Source organism: Atractosteus spatula, chromosome 18, assembly GCF_055471065.1.
Source record: "Atractosteus spatula isolate fAtrSpa1 chromosome 18, fAtrSpa1.hap1, whole genome shotgun sequence".
Taxonomy (NCBI): Eukaryota; Metazoa; Chordata; class Actinopteri; order Semionotiformes; family Lepisosteidae; genus Atractosteus; species Atractosteus spatula.
In genome coordinates, this window is record NC_142723.1 from 18,543,578 (window position 1) to 18,555,269 (window position 11,692).

The following is an 11,692-nucleotide window of genomic DNA, read 5'->3' on the forward strand; positions in this document are numbered from 1 at the left end:
CTGTCTGTAGCCATGTAACCCAAAGCATAGATATGAACACTCCAGTGTTTCCTTAACCTCTAGGTGTAACCAAATGTGCCTTCAGTGCTCATATATCCTACAGGATATACTGCTGACTGTGGGTCTGCCTTCAGGGAAAGGTCTCAGGAACCCTGCAGCTGGACAGGGATAGATGAAGGTTGTTGGGCAAAACCCAACACTGGGAGACTTGCGAGAAGCAGCTGGGGTTCTGTGTCTTATGGAGTCTGTGAAAGTACTAGGGTTCAGTTTCCTTCAAGCAGGAGTTAAAAAAATAAGGAGCCTGTTACCTTCCACAGCAAATGCAAAAACAGCACACAGGCAAGCATGATCTGCAAGGAAACATGATATCATACACGCAGTCAGTAGGTAGGTGTTTGGCCTCCTCTAGAACCTTTGTGTTAAGCTCCATATGTAGAAACATTCTGGTTTAGATCACAGGAAACACAAACACACACACTCACAGCAGGGCCTCTCCTTGCAGGTCTTCCGACTGTGGGAGGAAACTGGAGCAGCAGAAGGAAACCCACGCAAACACGGGGAGAACATGCAGACTCCATGCAGATAGTTCGCCAGGCCTCGGAGCCACAACGCACCAATGCTAGAAGTATTGTAAATATTTTTATATTTTATTTTATGTTTCTCTCCTGCTTTTTACACCACCATTCTATTTAGATATACTTATTAAAACTGATATCAGGATTCTCCATTTAGAAACCTCCTGTTTATAACAGTTGGTGTCTGTGTGGGATACATGATAATTATGCCCAACGTCCAACGTTTGACTTCACCCGGCTGCACATATGACAAACAGAGCTGCTGACACCACGGAGTGGAGGATGTGTCCCTGTTCCCACAGAAATTCAGAATAATATTGGTTTGATCAGCAACGGCATATTTATTCATTTAAGGGACGGGAGCCTATTGGAAACTATTCTTTAGAGCGACAGTTTTGTATTCTTCTGTTGTTGTGGCACAATTTGAATAGCAGCTGGTTCCAGATACAGAGATGCACATCTGAGACCCTGAACAAATAGTTTGGATCTCACTTGTTTTTCCTGTCATCTTACAAGGCTGCTCTTCAGCTCTTACTCCAAGGACATCAAGGGACGCTAAAAGCTGCATCAAAGACAGCCTCTTATGTTACATTGATGTAGGACCTCTTCATTTATTTTTTATTTGTAAGCACAAAACAAGCTTTCAGTTTTATCTTTACAATAGCTTATCTTTATAACCTTAGATATCAACAAAGGTATATAAGGAAGCTGATAATATGTTCTTGATTTTGTGTAACAGATTTTGATTAAGTGACCTTTCTTCATTTTAGGAGGTGAAATTACTGAGCCATTTATTGGGTAAATTACTGTGCTACCTGCAAAATGTTCTGAAATGCAATGAGAAAAAACACACACACACACACACATATATATACATAAATGTATTAATCATCTCCGTTTACAGCATTTTCAGCAAACATTCGACTTGAAAATATGCCCCCTTTTAGCAATCATTTATGGACCTATTCTGGAGACTACTGTATGTAATACAGCTTAAACGGTACAATATGTCACTGTTTGTGGCCATTTAATGATCATTACCTTCCAGATTATATAACATGCTGGTGTAGCATGGCTTAACTGAGTCTCTTTCCCCTAGAAACTTAGTGTCAAATTCCAGTGTTGCAGGTGACCTGGTCATTTTCATAGTGGAATTCAACATTGTATTGAATATGGAGCAGTACTGTGTAGCTCTGCGGGCTGAGATGTACCAAAGAACAGTGAACAAATTCTTGCAGGTGTAGATCTGCATAGTTTATACAGGCTGTATTCTTTTTTTCAGTGCCTTATCAGACTCATCCCCACAACACCACAGCTATTCCTCTGGCCTTGTCATAGCATTCTGAAAGAATTCAGTGAAGAGTGTTTGATAATTGACCTGTCAGCTCCACATAATAAAGCATTGTAATAACATAAATCCATTTGAGCCATTGTCCCTAGTGTACTATATTCTACAATAGATAAAACAATTTAAATTAAATTAAATGTGGGGGGTTTGGATAACAAACAGCTAGCATGCTGACATTTTGCAGAGCACTTTCTCTTGTGTTGCTGTAGTAGCCCACATATAATTAATTCTCTTTCACAAGCCCCTCATGCTGGGTGCTTTTAAATAGTTTTGCACCTTAGCTTTTATTTTACATCTTCTCAAATGCTTGATTTTTTTTCTCTGCTCCCTCTGGTTGTTCTGTTTCATCACTGGAATTCATATCTGCCCTATCAAAGGAGAAAACAATTGGTCCTGGTTTTGTGTGAGGTGCAACTTTTATTTAATGATGGTTGCTTGTTACATTTGGAGAAAACACTGGAAAAGAAAGTAAATTATTGTGTGCTGGGACAAAAAACCTACATTTATATAGCTTTTATCATTAGATATATAGTTTATATATTATTCAGTACATAGTTTATAACCTTAATAAAAAATATTTCTTCATACCCTTCATCATGCCAGGATCTATACCAGCTTTGACATACTGATTCTGGACTAAACCTTAGAACAAAAAAAGTGAATAAAAAATACATGCAAGTTGGAGCTAAATCTGCCCTCCAGGATTATGACTGCTTGATCACGATCTGTGTACTTTGTGATGCTCTTAGTGTTTGGGTATTCTGAATAGATGTCACCTCGTAAGTGCTTTTAAATGACCTCAATAATCATCACGTACACTCAGTGTCAAGAACAATACTGGCAGCTTTATCTCACTGTTTCACTTCCCTTCTGTTTGCTTACTGCTGACTCTTCAAAAAGTCAACCCACTCCACAGTCAGGAGAAAGCTCATTTCCATTGTCTTACACCATAAATGAATCTCTAGGCTTAGAGACAGCTGCTTTGATTCACCATGCTAGGAGTTGCGTTAATCCTAGCCTTCTGCATGTTCCTTTATTACGAGAGTCATTCAGTTTCTTACCACCTTCTTAGAGCGCTAACGCTTGGTGATCTAGAAATTCATCCAGTGGCACACATGTCATATCTTGTTCTTTGCCAAACTGATTAGTTTAATTTTGGTCATGAGGCTGGTATTGCCTGTACAACACGCCTTTCGCTCTCAGTCTTTGGCCACGGCCAGCCTGGTATAATTCTGTTTCCCTGACCTCGACCTGCTGCTCTGGAAACATGACCTCTCACTCCTGCTTTGCTCTGGCCACTTGTCAAGAACCAGCGTCACCCTCTCTGTGGCCAGATGTCACACTCCTGCCAGCATCCATCCTGAGAATTCTCCACATTTAAAACTATTTCCAGTACGTCAGCAGTGCACAAAAATATCTGAACTGAACTATCTGAACTATCATGTGGAGGCAGCAATTGGCTTTTTATCTTCCTTTGAGCTTACTGGGCTGCGTTGAATGAAACATTGTCCGAAAACATGACTTAATCCAATTTTCGACATCAGCCTGTAGTATGTGTTTGCCTAGCACCACAGATATTTCTGTCACTGGACGGATTCCAGTGTTGTTGTTGCCATTCTTGAAACCACAACCACAGTACTAAACCCCCACGATTTACTCAACAGTCCGCAATAACTGTTTCCTTTTGTAGTTCAGAAAACTACACTAAATGTAAGTCATTTGCACTATAATAGAAGTTAACATGTTGTAAAAAGTATGAGAGCGCAAGAATAGAAAAGCAAAGAGGGTCAGGACAATCAAACGGACATGTTTTACAGTGACACAACAATTCCAAGTCGATGAGCCCTGTGCAGCAAAGAAGAGAATAAACAGAGCGGTTTATTTTGAAATGGCAAGATGATCCTTTGTGGATATGGTGAACGTGCCTGTGTCTTCCACGGAGGCGAACAGATGCAGTTGGCCTGTATGGAAGAGTGAGCACTGTGGGTTTCAAAAGGATGAACAGGACACCCGCCTCCCCTGGTAATCTGCTTACACCTGCAGGCTGTCTCTGGACTGCAATCTCCAAATGACAGTGCACACGTGTTCAGGCTCTTCTGATGACTACCCCTTTTGTGAAATTAGAAATGATACTGTCACTGGCTCATAGGCTCACACTGTGAACTGAAGACCTTACTGTTCGCAGCTCTTCTGCGGCTCATTGTCTGGGCTGTCTCACACCCCGTCTCCTGCTGTCAGCAGCCCTGGCCTCCGCATGTAAAGCCTGGATCTCAGGTAGGCAGGTAGATCAGGAGTAACATATTCTTTTTGTTTTTGCTACGTAAACCAGCAGGTGTGTGGGTAGCCACCACTAGCTTTGGGATCCACTGATGTGCAGCAAGAGCAGTGTTAGTTTAGTCCTGTAGTTCAGGGCAGCAGCAGGAACTGTGGTTTCTTGTGATTGAGAATGTTTTTAGTATGGAGTTGGAGACTGCTTTCAGCTGACAGGTTTGCTGCAATTGGTTATTACCTAGTGTACTAGTTTAGTGCCAAGCTAAGTACTGACCACAGGGCCATGCCCTAATTAGTATGCTTCCTTCATTTCATTACTTCTTGTCCTATATCTCTTTCAAAGTTAGTGGGTGATAGGATTCGCATACCAATTCTTAATGATCATTTTGACAGCTCTCAAAGGGCTATTCAATGTTTCGGATTGTTTTATGCCTCTCTCCTGATCTGTTCTTTTGTTTTGAAATCTCTCTGGTCTTCATGGTTGAATTGCTGCTTGAAATTCTGACTGAGGGACCTTACAGAGACAGGTGTATTTATTGTGAAACCATGGGAACTGCTTTTATTCCACACGGACAGCTACTCCGCTAATTGTGTGGATCGTTAAAGTGATTTTGTGCACCTGGATTAACCTTCACAGCAAATGGTTTAAACACTTATGCAATCATGTCTTTTCAGTTTTTTTGTTCATGTTAAATGTGTTTACTTCTTTTTGTTCTGGTTTTAAATTGTGACGTAGGTCGCGCATATAACAAATATTAATTTCTGATACTTTCTGATAATTTTGGCATCAAAGTGTCATGACTGCAAGCTGTAAAGCTGCTGCAAAATGTGCAAACTATGCAAGGGTCTGGATAATTGTGTATTTTTCTTCTTCCAGGATCTTATTTTGTGCCCATTGCTCACCAGAGACATCCTGTTTGGATGTTTTAACACAACCACACTTCTCAGTTGGACATGTTCCCCGGTGGAGATGTAGGTCTCCTGGAGAAAGGCCAGCTCCATGAGCTCAGCCCCCCTACAAATCATGCCAACGATGAAAGCCATTGCGTTTGTTTGTGTCAGTGTTTGTTCTGCTTTTGTTTACAAGATATAACAAAATTCAGAATTATTCATCACCAGGGATTCAGGTCATGAATACTAAAAGTCAGAAGTTAGCAACACCCTTGCACCAGAAACAGTTTCAGAATTCCCTCTTTTAGCTTTGGGTCAAGCAGTAAGAATTATACTGTTAGTGTTTGACAGTCAGTCTCACCTGTGATTACTGTACTGTACGTCACTCATTGACCGTGGTTCCCTTTTCACTGTAGAACCTGTGTATACAGTGTAGAACACGATATAGACTCTTAATGACTTTTTAGTAGTTTTGGTTCTACAGTAACAAGCTTTGTCTCACAGTGAAATCTGTTTTTATATTTCTTGATGTAAGGAATGATTGTATTTCTATATTGTATAGCTCTCAACAGTGCTGACAATCACAGGCCTTTCCCCTGAGTCCCTGAGCTGGGGGGGATCATGAGGACCACCTGGACACTCAACACAGTCTGCAGCCTCACCTGCACGAGAGGTCATTCTGAACAACAGGTTCTTACGTCATTAAGAGGGAGGAATAATGCAGGGTTTTCTCTTTCAGGGGTTTAAAAGATATTAAAAGAATCCAAATTCTTTTAAGAAATGTTGATATGAAAACATAAAATAATAGTGATCATTTTATCACTTGATACACATTCTCTGTTTTCAGTAACATAGCTCTGCACCTGGAGTAACAAATGTTGAACATTGTATCTCTTCATTTCTCTTGTGTTTCAAGGAATCAGTTGATAGTTTAATGTTTCATGTTTTGTTTTGTGAAAAAAAGGAAGCAAACAAAGAATGGTTTTCCTTATGAAATGTCTTTTTCTGAGTAAAATTCCAGTTTCTTTCATTATGTCTATGCTGTGGGAGACTATGCATATCTCTCAGAGACCTAGATAAGACATTAAGATGGTCTTAATGTGATATTTGAAAAAACATTTGATGTGTTTTTGTCTTAAAGTAGTAAACAGTAAATATTTTACAGCTGTTGAGTTGGATTCTGCTTCTTGCAGATTAAATTCTTACTGCAGATTTAAAGTTAATTCCTTGAATACGTAAATATGTGTATCTTAATCCTTAGTAAAGTTGTTTTAGTTCTTTAGTCTGTTCTCAAAATGCCTCCATAGATAGGGAATGGTTTTTAGGGCTGTAGCACTGTGAAGCAGATAGTGAGGGTGTGTGTTATAGCATCACACAGGTGATGATTAACCATGTAATGCTCTTTCAGCGGACAGGCTGCTCTGCTCATACAGGACAGTGATCATTTTTCTCATGGTGTGCTCAGCCACAGGAAAGCATATTAAAGCTCTCACTTATTTACATTCTCTCTCATATTCTTGCCAATGACATGATATTTCTACACAAAACAGTTCGCAATGAACATTGGATTCTCTTTTCTCTCCTGCGTTTTCCATTTCTCAGGTGTCAAACTGCAAGCAGGACTAGACTGAGATTTCTCAAAAGTACACAGCCAGGGTTAGAGCTCAAGGCTGGAGCTGCTCTTCCAGATCCTTATTAGTGCCAGCACCTGTCTGGGTAAGAGCAATATTCACTTAGAGGGGGCTGTGATATTAAGCAAATGCTAGTGTCTCTGCAGAACTATTTTACCAATAGGAATTGTGCTATCAAGCAGTTGCTTGTGCAGAGGGTGCATGCCTTTGTTTACATTCAAACAACAAGTGGAGTTTTACAGGCAAGAAGCTTGTACAACAAATGCCATGGATAAAGATGATGCACTTTAAGTTCATGACTAACAGCCACTCTGAGCTGCCTGCACGGGCAAAGGAAACGCATATAGTCTCCTTAAAGAAACAGGATGATGATCCCCTGTGGAGATGCGCTCTTCCTACGTAACGTGACCCCACCAAGATACCCAATTTGGTTCACGAAACAGTCCAAGGACACTAATTTATTGCAAAAATTGAACAAGAAACAGTATAGGCGTAACCCGGGCGGCTGTTATCCAGACGCTCCGGCGGTCCGCAGTCTGGACCCCCGGGAGAGGAAACGCTCCAGTCAGGCCAGCCGGCCAGAGAGACGGTGGGCACCTGGGACCGCGAGGTGAGTCCGGCTGCTCTCCGGGATCAGCTGCTGCTCGAACAGGGGAGAAAAAGCGTTTCCAATGCATATAGTCGCAAGTTCTGGCCTCTCGCCTTAACCCATACAAAAGGGAGCACCACTTTTGAAGCAAAAGTAGAAGGTTTATTCGCAGGGAGTTGTTCAACGGAGCGAAACCGCGTTTTACCCGTACTGACCATTTCTCCGTGGAATTTTCCCCCACCCTCAGATTAAGTGAGCGCAGCTGTGGGCTTGTTCTTCGCAATCTACTGCTTTGCCATATTGAGAAAAGTCAGTTGGTCCTGGGATTTCTCCGACTACAAACACGAAGCCCTTTCTTTAAACCTGAAAGCAAGAGGCTCTGCAAGCAGAGTGCAGACCGGTTGGATTCTCACCTTCGAACTGACCGCTCATCTGTCCAGTTTCACGCCACACGGGAGCTCTGCGCTTCGGCGTCCAGGCTGTTGTAGAGGACAGGAAGGCCGGGGAGCTGGAGAGAAGGAACTAGGGAATAAGACACCTGCTGAAACACCACTAACAGACCTGAGCAAGCACTAAAAATACAGGTAGCCATTTTAAATCGTAGCAACAACGATCCGTTCCATTTCGCCTGTTGATACGAAAGTTGTTGGTTTAGTTTGAGTTCAACGTCTCTTTGAAAGCCAAAAATCCTTTTCTAAAATCCAGTTAATGGTCGTCTTCTTAATAATTCTGAAGCTCTGATGCCTTCTCTCGTTTCATTTTGAACTGTACCCATTCAAATAGGAAGAAAACTTGTCCGACATTCTGCTACTCAAATAAAGTGAAACACCCCGAGATTATTTCCCTGCACCTACAAAGCCGCTATTTAAGGACGAAGACGCTCTACTGCCGCCAGAACAAGTTGTAAAGGAGACTAATTGAAGGCGGATAAAGATTAATCACACCTGGCTCTGGACTGTTAATTAATTAGAAATGTGTAAAACACGGATTGGATTCTGGAGTTGGCATGGCTCCCTGAGTGTTTCCGACACAAGTAATTGGAGTCAATCCCATTCCATACTTTTAACTGATCCGGTGATGAAATAACCTTATTGAAACTTTAATTAAGGATTTACGATTTGTTTACTGTTTAATTCAAAATACTGTATTCATCCCCATCTATCATCAATAGTAAAAGGTTACAAGTTAGCGACACCCCTGCGCCAGAAACAGTGTTTCAGAATTCCGTCTTTTAGCTTTGGGTCAAGCAGTAAGAATTATACTGTTAGTGTTTGACAGTCAGTCTCACCTGTGATTACTGTACTGTACGTCACTCATTGACCGTGGTTCCCTTTCACTGTAGAACCTGTGTATACAGTGTAGAACACGATATAGACTTTTAATGCCCTTTTAAATTAATCAGAAAGAATTTGCATGCTTTCTCTTAGAGATGACACTTATGAGTTAATATAAAACTCTGCTTCCACTAGTTTATTGTCAGCTGTCGGATATTCATAAACAACACTTTCACTACCTGCACTGTGCACTTGACTACAATAACTTTCACTTATTATAGTACATGAAATAATAGCGTCTCTCATAGTAATAATAAGAAGCGATGATGATGCAATGATGCGGTGATGCTTCATTGATTACAAGACTAGTTATTACATCCTTGTCACTATTCTGTTTTCTATGCATACACCAGTTCACTTTCTATTTACATGCATGGCTTTTGATTTTTAAATCTTTAATCTTTAAACTTCTATGTGGAACCTTGTCAAACGCCCATGGAAATATAAATATACTGTCGTGACACCTACTGTTCTTAAGGAACTAAAGGGATACTCTGTCCAAACACCAGCTGGAGTATAAAACATTTAGACCAATTTAATCGTCCGTGTAGTTTTTTTTAAGTTGTCATTAGAATCATTAAAGATATTATGTTTAAAAAATAAATTAATGCTTGATAAGAGAGAAAACAGTGAAAACCGCCTCATCTCGGGACTGTGACTGGGCTTTAGTCTGAATAAGAGATGTACATGGCCGGTATTTTGTGTGGCCGGCCTGGTGGCTCCGCGGGCTGAACCATCGGACACGTCTAAAGTTCAGAGAGCAGATCGACTCCTGGAGAGTCTTGAGTTGAAGTCGAGCCCCGAGCCTCCCCGTCAGTCTGAGATCTAAGCCCCGGGTGAAGCTCTCGTGCTGTTGGGGTGAGTTTGTAGAAGGGGCTGTTCTCTACCACGCCGGCCGTTTTGGGGGGCTCCATTTTCGGGGCCTTCCAAAACAGGGCAAATGGGGGGTTTAAGTCCTTTATAAATGCGTAGTTCGGAATTCAATTCGAAAAAGCAGCCCCTTATACCACTGAGACACCTTCAGGACAGGTGTGGCACTAGCAGTGAGAGAGAGGTGCAGTCCTAACTTGGAGCGACAGGGGTCTCTCTCCAGCACATTTCTCTTGATTCGATCAACCGGCCACAAGCTAAACGAGTCCAGCAAACAGACTCGTAGAGGAATGCTACTGTGTCATGTGTCAGGTTGTCTGAAAATCTTCAGCCGTTACATACTTTATGTATGATTTGGTGAGTTCAAGTCTCTATTTATCTTCAGTAGCGTGAGTGTGGAGCCCTTGTAACCGAGTGCATAGCTGTCATTCAGGAGCCGAGCCCGCCCCCAGAGTGACCTTCCTCAGCGGACACGCCCCGTCCACCTGTTCCACAGGTGCGCCCGGCAGGATGGCGGCGGGGTGAGTGTCTGCGGCGTGAGGTGCGTTTGCGTTTTATTTCTAATTTTCTTCTTTTAAATGCAAAAACTCAAATTTCACTTTGAGGAAGGTTAGACAAAAGTGTATTGTTGTTGCAACTTTTGTTAATTGCGTTTGTTTCTCTTTAATTTGTGTTTTAGGACGCCGAAAAGAGCCTCCTGCTCGTTTGAGCGTGCTCTCGAAGTTTTAAAAGTCTGCATTCAGCGTTCTTGTACTACCTTCCATGTAAGTATATATCTTTTTTAAGATATGGTATATCTAGCTCTTCTTTTAACGAAAAAACGTGTAATTTATCTTCAAACATGTGCTGTAAAGTCAGTAGCTGTGTAATCTTTGCTTTTCGGCTTCGGGCTATAAGAACGCTTACCGCTCAGAAATGATAAAATGTTGTAAAGATGAAACTGACTAATTCGTAAGTTTTTCTTTATTTCTCCAGGTAACAAAAGGATTTGAAGAACGTATCTCCACTTATGAAAGTGTTTTTTCCAAGGTAAGTTCTGTTCCTACCTTCCGCTACACTATTTGTGTAACTCGATAAAACACCACGTATTTCCCAGCGTTTTAACACCAGAGAACAGTTTTAAACTAACTTGATAACTTCTTTTCGTTTCATGGTGCTTTTGTGGAGTAAACTCTAAGGCGCTGGTTCTTTTTTATGATACTTTTATTCATCTATTGAATTCATTGGGTAAAGATGGATAATACCGACACATTTTATCAATGGCTTTCAAAGCCGAGTTTATTTGAATATTATACACGCTGTGTTACCTGGTCTTGTATTTACAAGTAGTATTGGATTTCTATGTGACTGAACGTATTTTCTAAATATTGGAGTAGTGGGACTGAGATGTATTGGTGATTTCCCGTGGTTTATTGTTCAATTTGAGTGTTTTTATATTTCTTTATTTAGGCAGCTTATTTAAGATTCTGCAAGTCCGATATCCCGTTAACTTGATCCCTTTTCTTTTGCCTTCAGTTCTGCGGCTCCTGGTTCTCTGCGCTCCGACGATCTCCTTTCCAGCTCCACTCCAGCAGCTCGATGAGCGCTGGAAAGTTCTTCTCGACAATGTGTGCTTTTTCTTGCATTTGATTTTTGTTACCAGTGGCTTGATCTGTAATGTCCGAATTCCGTGCTGTATTTTATTCTTGACCTGCATGTTTTCTGTTGACTGCTGCTTTTGTATATGCTGTGAATTCTGCAATAAAAACTTGATTTCATTGTCTGCATTGTCCTGTATTTTCGAAGGTGCGAAGGGTAGTCTTGCAGTGTGCGCCACGCACCGCAAGGCGACACCCTGTATCGCACTACTTTGACTTGGAAAAGTGCGAAGACTCCCGCCTTTTTAGATAGTCTATGGGGGGAAAGGGTCCCTAGGAGGGAGCGTGGGTATAGCCCTGGGGGGAGGAGAACTGAGGATAGCTCTAGCCAAGCCCCCTCACTCCCAGCAGGAGGGGAAGGCAGGCTGGAGATGGCCTCAGCCCGAGAGAGAGGAGGCACCCAGGGCGGACTCAGCCTATCAGTCACAGCTTGCAACTGACAGCTTTCTAAGTCCACACCCCAGGAGACCTGCCTCTCTGCAGGGACCAAAGCCACCACCAGCCTGCCATCCTCTCCTGCCGGGAGCGAGTGGGCTTGGCTAGAGC

General features: G+C 41.9%; 1 long non-coding RNA gene across 1 annotated transcript; it reads left to right on the plus strand.

Annotated features, from left to right (window-relative positions):
- Positions 1-5,718: 5,718 nt before the first annotated feature.
- On the plus strand, positions 5,719-11,269 carry LOC148818750 (uncharacterized). Its single transcript, XR_016094424.1, has 6 exons — positions 5,719-5,758; positions 6,688-6,801; positions 9,895-10,050; positions 10,189-10,273; positions 10,485-10,538; positions 11,025-11,269. It is a non-coding gene; the product is annotated as an uncharacterized LOC148818750 (long non-coding RNA).
- The last annotated feature ends 423 nt before the right edge of the window (positions 11,270-11,692 follow it).